The 9490-nt window shown below is 41.8% G+C and overlaps 1 pseudogene; it reads right to left on the bottom strand.

Moving 5' to 3' along the window:
- Positions 1–6328: 6328 nt before the first annotated feature.
- Positions 6329–6796, bottom strand: LOC103215017 (large ribosomal subunit protein eL29 pseudogene; annotated as a pseudogene).
- Positions 6797–9490: the final 2694 nt, after the last annotated feature.

The following is a 9490-nucleotide window of genomic DNA, read 5'->3' as shown; positions in this document are numbered from 1 at the left end:
TCCAGCCGTCATCATCACCCTCCAGCCCTCATCATCACCCTCCAGCCCTCATCATCACCCTCCAGCCCTCATCATCACCTTCCAGCTGTCATCATCACCCTCCAGCCGTCATCATCACCCTCCAGCCGTCATCATCACCCTCCAGTCGTCATCACCACACTCCAGCCGTCATCACCACACTCCAGCCGTCATCATCACACTCCGTCCTCATCATCACCCTCCAGCCCTCATCATCACCCTCCAGCCCTCATCATCACCCTCCAGCCGTCATCATCACACTCCGTCCTCATCATCACACTCCGTCCTCATCATCACCCTCCAGCCCTCATCATCACCCTCCAGCCCTCATCATCACCCTCCAGCCCTCATCATCACCCTCCAGCCGTCATCATCACCCTCCAGTCGTCATCACCACACTCCAGCCATCATCATCACCCTCCAGCCGTCATCATCACACTCCAGCCGTCATCATCACATTCCGTCCTCATCATCACCCTCCAGCCCTCATCATCACCCTCCAGCCCTCATCATCACCCTCCAGCCGTCATCATCACACTCCGTCCTCATCATCACACTCCGTCCTCATCATCACCCTCCAGCCCTCATCATCACCCTCCAGCCCTCATCATCACCCTCCAGCCGTCATCATCACCCTCCAGCCGTCATCATCACCCTCCAGCCCTCATCATCACCCTCCAGCCCTCATCATCACCCTCCAGCCCTCATCATCACCTTCCAGCTGTCATCATCACCCTCCAGCCGTCATCATCACCCTCCAGCCGTCATCATCACCCTCCAGTCGTCATCACCACACTCCAGCCGTCATCACCACACTCCAGCCGTCATCATCACACTCCGTCCTCATCATCACCCTCCAGCCCTCATCATCACCCTCCAGCCCTCATCATCACCCTCCAGCCGTCATCATCACACTCCATCCTCATCATCACACTCCGTCCTCATCATCACCCTCCAGCCGTCATCATCACCCTCCAGCCGTCATCATCACCCTCCAGCCGTCATCATCACCCTCCAGCCCTCATCATCACCCTCCAGCCCTCATCATCACCTTCCAGCTGTCATCATCACCCTCCAGCCGTCATCATCACCCTCCAGCCCTCATCATCACCCTCCAGCCGTCATCATCACCCTCCAGCCCTCATCATCACCTTCCAGCTGTCATCATCACCCTCCAGCCGTCATCATCACACTCCGTCCTCATCATCACCCTCCAGCCGTCATCATCACACTCCAGCCCTCATCATCACCCTCCAGCCCTCATCATCACCCTCCAGCCCTCATCATCACCCTCCAGCCGTCATCATCACCCTCCAGCCGTCATCATCACCCTCCAGCCCTCATCATCACACTCCAGCCGTCATCATCACACTCCGTCCTCATCATCACCCTCCAGCCGTCATCATCACACTCCGTCCTCATCATCACCCTCCAGCCCTCATCATCACCCTCCAGCCGTCATCATCACACTCCGTCCTCATCATCACCCTCCAGCCGTCATCATCACCCTCCAGCCCTCATCATCACCCTCCAGCCCTCATCATCACCCTCCAGCCGTCATCATCACCCTCCAGCCGTCATCATCACCCTCCAGCCGTCATCATCGCCCTCCAGCCGTCATCATCGCCCTCCAGCCGTCATCATCACCTTCCAGCCGTCATCATCACACTCCAGCCGTCATCATCACACTCCGTCCTCATCATCACCCTCCAGCCGTCATCATCACCCTCCAGCCCTCATCATCACACTCCGTCCTCATCATCACCCTCCAGCCCTCATCATCACCCTCCAGCCCTCATCATCACACTCCAGCTGTCATCATCACACTCCGCCCTCATCATCACCCTCCAGCCCTCATCATCACCCTCCAGCCGTCATCATCACCCTCCAGCCGTCATCATCACCCTCCAGCCCTCATCATCACCCTCCAGCCGTCATCATCACACTCCGTCCTCATCATCACACTCCAGCCGTCATCATCACACTCCGTCCTCATCATCACCCTCCAGCCGTCATCATCACCCTCCAGCCCTCATCATCACACTCTGCCACCCAACCCTCAACCAAAAGTGAAAGAAGCTTAACAATGTCTTTCCTAATAAAAAAATTAAATATGTTAAAAAAGCAGTAAAGTATGAATACAAAGAAAAACAATACCCTGAAGAACAGAAATGGTATAGTAAGGGCTCTCACACAATATGGGCTGATATCCCTAAAGAGTACATTAGCTGAAGAAAAAGGGAGAATATTGGGGGTTAAGAGGTATTAGAAAGAAAAGATATATCAAGATGCATACAAATTGTGCTACACAAAATCTGAAGAAATTGGGTTATTATCCTGCTTAGCCAAGTATAGATCTGTGAGGTGAGGGGAGGTAGGACTTGAAGGGAGGGGAGAGAGAGGGAAAGAACTATACTAGAAAACAGGGGAAAAGAAGACTATTTTTTTAATTTAAGAGAAACAAGTATATTAAATATAAGTCTCTGCTGACATAATTGGGCAAATGTGTAGATATGACTTTTCTCAAGGGCCAAAAACTGTAATGCCGTGTTTCTCATTGAGTTCACCTGGGGTGATTCATTAGAGTCATTTATGGTGCCTTAAAAATGAAATAAAATAAAAACAAATTCCTGGACCCACCACTCTAGAATTATTAAAACAGACTCTCTATAGGATGATGCTTTCAAATCTATTTTTTAAAGAAAACAATGGAGGAAATTTAGAGTTCTCAAAGTTAGAGAACCCCAGGTGAGAAAGGTACCTGCAAGACTTCCAAGGGAGGGCAAATACTAGCAGAGCTGAATGATCTCCTGATGTCCAACCAGCAGTAGAGGCAATCTTCATTAAGAAAAATGGGAAAAATTTTTCTCATTTTAGAGATCTCAAGATCTAGAAGAAACATTTCACAATAAATATTTGGGGATAGTTTGGACACTGACAGTGGAAAGTCGCTTCCAACAGACCTGGGTAAGCCTTCTGTTTGAGGACTGATATGGTTTGGCTGTGTCCCCACCTAAATCTCATCTCGAATTGTAGCTCCCATAATTCTCATGTGTTGGGGGAGGGACCTGGTGGGAGGTAATTTAATCATGGAGGCAGTTTCTCCCATACTGCTCTCATGGTAGTGAATACATCTCATGAGATGTGATGGTTTTATAAGGGGTTTCCCTTTTTGCTTGCTCATTTTCTCTCTTACCTGCCCCCATGTAAGATGTGCCTTTCACCTTCCACCATGATTGTGAGGCCTCCCCAGTCACGTGTAACTGTGAGTCCATTAAACCTCTTTTTCTTAAATTTTACCCAGTCTCAGGTATATCATTATCAGCAGTGTGAAAATGGACTAATATGAGGACCATCTTGGGAGGATCCTGTCTCATCCTAGAGAAGAATGAAATTTTTATTTCTATGTTTGTTTTATTGTTTAGGATGTAAATATACATCTGAATTTCCCACAACCCCTTTTCTTTTTTCTGCATTTGTGGTTTTGTCCTGAATTTTAACCAACTTTATTCACTATAGTAGTTTCTTTTAATTCTCAATTGGAAGGTTCTGGGACATTAAACAAAACAAAACAAAATGAAAAAGTCAATTTTAAAAATATTATTTCATAGAGCTATTTGCTGCACTTACTTTACACACAGCATGATGATTACTTCCTCAGGGTTTTTTTTTTTTTTCTTTCCTTTCTTTCCTTTTTCTTTTCTGTTTGTTTAGCAATAACTAGATAAGCTATCTTGAGGAGACAGCCATAGACACCCAATACTACCTGCCCAGCATGTTTGAGAGAGCTTCCAGACCATTTGTGACACCACATAATTATAAAACATTTTCAATAACTGGCACAATTTTGAAATGAAAATTGAGCTTGGTGTTAAATTTTAAAAGTGATTTTGTTTGGAAATATTAGTTTAGTCTGCAAAGAAACATCAAAACATACAGCTAAAGGAACTAACAGGCTTTGAACTTTTAACAATAGACTGTGAACATTTCTCATTCTTTTATTTTTCTTTCCTCCTGTTTCTTTCTTCCTTCCTTCTTTCTTTCATTTCTTCCTTGTGATACATATGAAAGATAGAATGGTTAGTCAAACAGTCATATTCTCTGCCCTCATTGGGCTATAGTCCAATGAGGCAATCAGAGATTAAGCAAATAATTGCGCAAATAAATGTAAAATTTTAAAGGAGATATAAATATAAGAGCATCTGACAAGGAATTTGACATAGTCAGAGGGTCAGATGACAGGTTTCAGTGCCTTTTAGACAACCAAGAAGAAAGGTTACATAGGTGATTGGTTACGTGGTTAAAGTCAAAAAATGGATTGTTGCACATTACTACTGGGAATGTAAATTGGTAAACCCTTACGAAAAACAGTATGCAGGTTGCTCAAAGAAATAAAAATAGAACAACCATATGATCCAGCAATCCCACTACTAGGTATATATCCAAAGGAAACAAAATCAATATAACAAAGAGATACCTGAAACCCCATGTTCACTGCAGCATTATTCACAGTAACCAAGATATGGAGTCCACCTAAGTGTTCATCAATGGATGAATGGATCAAGAAAATGTTGTACACATACAATAGAAAACTATTCCCATTGTAAAAAGAAGTAAATCCTGTCATTTGTGATAATACAGATGAATTTTGGGGACAATATGATATGTGAAATAAGCCTGGCACTGAAAGGCAAATACCACATGGTCTCACTTATATGTGGAATCTTTTAAAGTTGAACTTATAAAAGTAAAGTATAATGGTGATTACTGGGGATTTTTCAGAGGGAGGTGAGGGTGTTGGAATGATATTGGTCAACACTTACAAAACTTTAGTTAGATAGGAATAAGTTCAAGAGGTCTATTGTATGAGATAGTAATTATCATTAATAACAATGCAGTGTGTTCTTGAAAATTCCCAAAAGTAGGTATTAGGTGTTCTTACCACACACACAAAAAAAATGTTTATGAAGTAATGCATGTGATGATAAACTTAATGTAGCCCCTCCACAAAGTATACATTTTCAAAACATCATGTTTTACATAATAAATATATATAATTTTTACTCAATTTAAAATTTTAACTAATTAGTTTTTAAAATAGATGAGTTGTAGGTAATGATTGTGGTTAATAGATTGATTACAGCCTAAAACTCTTCTGATCGACAGGTGTTTCCTTTAAACTATGAATGTGGATAGCCTGGATGAAATTCATTCCTTCAAGTAATGATTACTAAGCATGTGGCACTATGGTAGATACACGTGTAGTCTTGGGCATTAGAAAAAATAAAGATAAAAGAAATGTCTTTCTCTTTTATTTAATTAGACTACTGGTCATTAGTCTAATTGAAAAAGCAAGATAGATATTCTTGGAACAGTTAAATAGAAAGCCCTACATAATTCAAAGCCAAAATGAGAATTGAGGTAAACGCTGATGGGAAGTCCAAAGGCAATCAAAGGCTCCACGCAGAGAGTTAGGAATGGAGGAGGGAGAAAGGGAAGAGAAAACGCTTCCAGTGAGGGAGTAACTATGGCAAAGCACGTATCTGCATAGAAAGTAGAGCACCTGGAAACACAGTGGTAGCTAAGTCAATTAGGTTAGAGAGTTCGTAGAGATGTTGCTGGAGCCAACATCAAAGGGTAGGGTCTGTGTATGCATATAGGTGTCTAGGTGTATGGGCATATACATGTGTGTATTAGGCTGAAGCAAAAGTAATTGTGGTTTTTGCCGTACTTTTAATGGCAAAACTGCAATAACCTTTGCACCAACCTAATAAATATATATGTGCGTCATGTATACGTATTATCTGTTAATTAGTATGTAAGATCCCAAATACTTTAAAAATGTAGCCAAGACTGAGACTCATAGGTTGAGAATAGGTAAGAATTTGAGTCAAACTTAAGAGAATTTAGAAATTGAGAAGATAAGTAAGACTGAATAGCTCACCACACAAACGTACACCCTCTCTCTTGATGTTCTCCATCTCCCTTTGCCCACCACTACGGGCAAAGAGAAGAAAGCTATTGCTTATTATCAATGACTGTCGTTCAAGTCACCTCAAAGGCTTAGAGAAAGATACCAGTAGTTCGAATGTCCTAATATCTGCTATTTTGTTGTTTCTGTTGTTATTTGTTTTTGTTTGTTTGTTTAGTTGGTTGTTTGTGTTGTTGTTTTGTTTTGTTTTGTTGTTTTGTTTTTTCCTGCCTCAGGTTTATTTGTACAAATAGCACAGGAGAACCCCAGCCCCAGGCAGATGGTAGCCCAGGGGGCTCATACCAGTCCTTCTGTCCTCACGTTGGCAAACAGAGATATCTACTCTGAAGCCTTTGTAGGGGTCTGGACACCTTTGGGAGCCTGAACTGAAACTGAAGCTGGAGCTGCAGCCAGGGCCTTGGTTTGATCCTTGACCTTGGCCTTTGGCTGGCACAGCCTGAGCCCCTTGGCAATGCGGGCACGAACACGCTTCCCAAGCTTGGAGTGGGAAATGTAGGCAAGTCAATCTAGCTTGCAGCTGACACCTTTTGGGATCTTGGGCTTAACCTCTTTGGGCTTTACAAGGATCTTGATAACCTCAGTGCGTGCACTTATGACCTTGGCATTGTTGGCCTGCATCTTCCTTAGGCCCTTCTTCTTGTGCTTCTTGGCAAAGTGCATGTTCCTGAGGAACCTGGGGTCTACCCCCTTAAGAGAGTCATATCTTTGTGATCAGGGTTTCTTGATAACATTTCTGTGCCATTTTCAGGACTGGTTGTGTGTGGTGTGGTTCTTGGACTTGGACATGTCTGCACCTTTGAGACAGGGTCTCACTCTGTCACCCAGGCTGGCGTGTAGTGGTGTGATCTGGGCTCACTGCGACCTCCACCTTCCGGTTCAAGCAATTCTCCCACCTCAGCCTCCCAAGTAGCTGGGATTACAGGCGTGCCATCACGCCTGACTAATTTTTGTAATTTTTGGTGGAGACGGGGTTTCACCATGTTGCCCAGGCTGGTCTCGAACTCCTGACCTCAAGTGATCTGCATGACTCAGCCTCCCAAAGTGCTGAGATTACAGGTGTGAGCCACCGTGCCCAGACTGCTGTTTAGTTTTAACTTAACCTTATAAAGAAGAGGGAAATCTCATCACTCTCTATATATACCTGAATAAAATGGAAAAAAATATATATGTAGGTAGTACCTATGAGCAACACCATCCAGCCACTGCCAAATGAAGAATAAAATCTTGGAAATGCATCTAGTTGTATTAAAATGCCTTTGTCATTATAGAAATAATCCATCACTAGGGAAAGTCTTTTGATATCATAAGTAGAAAATGAAAATGCATTAGCTTTGTTGATAGCTCTTAAAATATGAGCTCTTTTGTTATTGTATTGCCTGCCACCACCTCTCTCAGGCTATAACCGGCTCAAATTATCACAGAAGCAAACAAGGTAGAAGGCTTTTCTTAAACAAATGATTCTTGAAAATACACTTAAGTAATTGTACTTAAGTACAACTTCTTAATTTTTTTCTTTTTCTTTGTTGCATTAATCAACCCCTTTCCCTTTGTTTCACAATAAAGAACCAACCTTACAAAAAAAGAAAAGATGCAAACGCTTAGAAAAAGCAGAATAATCTCTCTGAGCATAGGCTCTTCCTCTGCAAGACAAGGGCAGTGTGTCCTGGTACTGGTCCAGTGTCTATCACAACCAGGTGGAGCTCCAAGCATCTCATGTCTAGCAGCTCACTCACTGCTTACCACTATGAAGTGGCCATCCTCCTGTCCCAGGTTGGACCACTGGCCTACAGTCAGATGGTCCCAAAGCTCCTGAGGGACAAAATAAAGGTTCAAAGGCAGGCACTTTGGCACCAGTATCTGTGCTATTAGCCACTATGTTACACTATCCTATAAAACATGCCAAACCTAGCTCCTAGGATTCTCCTGCAGACCAAATGAGACAAATTATATAGAGCATTTACTACTTTTTAAGCAGTTATAAAAAGTAAGTCAAGCCGGGCGCGGTGGCTCAAGCCTGTAATCCCAGCACTTTGGGAGGCCGAGACGGGCGGATCACAAGGTCAGGAGTTCGAGACCATCCTGGCTAACCCGGTGAAACCCCGTCTCTACTAAAAAATACAAAAAACTAGCCGGGCGAGGTGGCGGGCGCCTGTAGTCCCGGCTACTCGGGAGGCTGAGGCAGGAGAATGGCGTAAAAACCCGGAAGGCGGAGCTTGCAGTGAGCTGAGATCCGGCCACTGCACTCCAGCCTGGGCGATACAGCGAGACTCCGTCTCAAAAAAAAAAAAAAAAAAAAAAAAAAAAAAAAAAAAAAGGTAAGTCAATAATTTGATGATCCCTGGGGAAATGAAACATTCTAGGCTAATATTACTGATGACTTATTATCCCAAGATTTTCGCTAAAATGTTGTCTGATTTGGCATGTCAGATAATTGTGCAGAAAAAAGGAGGGTTTTGCATGTGTCATGGTCCCATAAAATATTATTACTGCCATTGTGTCTCACCATGAGTAAAATAAAGTCTTGATAATATGCTATAGCTTATAGCTGTGGTGTTCTAATTAAAATTATGCATAAAAACTATAACTTCTTTTGAAGTGTTGTCATACAATTTCAGAATATAAAATTATTATTTAAACTCATTCTATATTTTAGGTTAGGTATGTATTATATTTAGTGCACTGTCATTTCCTGAAAAATTCTGAATTATTTTTGAATATAATTCATTTGAAAAACTATACTGTTGGGATTATCAAAACTAATTGTTTAATCTTAAACTTAGGTTTACTCTATCAGTTAAGAAACATAAGCACTCAAGTGTGTACTTTTATCATTACTCCTTTCCCATCATTTTTCCTCATTTGCTTATAAATCACAAGAATATTATAGAATCATAAGGCAATCTAAATGTTAGAAATTGTTCTATATCAATATAAAGCATCACAATTTTCATTATCATTATTATTAATATATAATATAATTATACATTATATATAATTTGATATCTATGAAACTGTCATTCCTGGGTTTCAGAACCTTTTTATTTTTTTCATTTATGTAATGTTTTAGAAAAATATTTTATTTTCTTCTCTTGCTAGAATCTACTTAAATCCATCAAAGTGACTTGTACTTGGTTAATCGTTAGTGTAGTAAGCAAGAACTGTGTGTGAAAAGTTGTGGAATGCCTAATGTGCAATCAAAAGGCCACCTCATGCAATGTGGCAACACTGACAAAAATCTTAAAGGTGCATCGTCCTAAATCCCCTCCTGGGAAGTTCTTACCTAGGTCTTTTCCCTCCATCAGTGGGTGATCCTTGGGTAATCACAAACATCTAAGAAACTGAATAACCCAAAATTCTAACACACTGATTATCTGAAAGGATATGGTATATAATAATTGTTTCAAGAGTTGAATATTGATATTTATATTTAGATCAATATCATAATAAATACAAATAAATATTGATATTCTAATATTTATT

This window comes from Chlorocebus sabaeus, chromosome 4, assembly GCF_047675955.1.
Source record: "Chlorocebus sabaeus isolate Y175 chromosome 4, mChlSab1.0.hap1, whole genome shotgun sequence".
Lineage (NCBI taxonomy): Eukaryota > Metazoa > Chordata > Mammalia > Primates > Cercopithecidae > Chlorocebus > Chlorocebus sabaeus.
The sequence above is the reverse complement of the archived record's forward strand: the minus strand, read 5'-3'. Positions and strand labels throughout refer to the sequence as shown.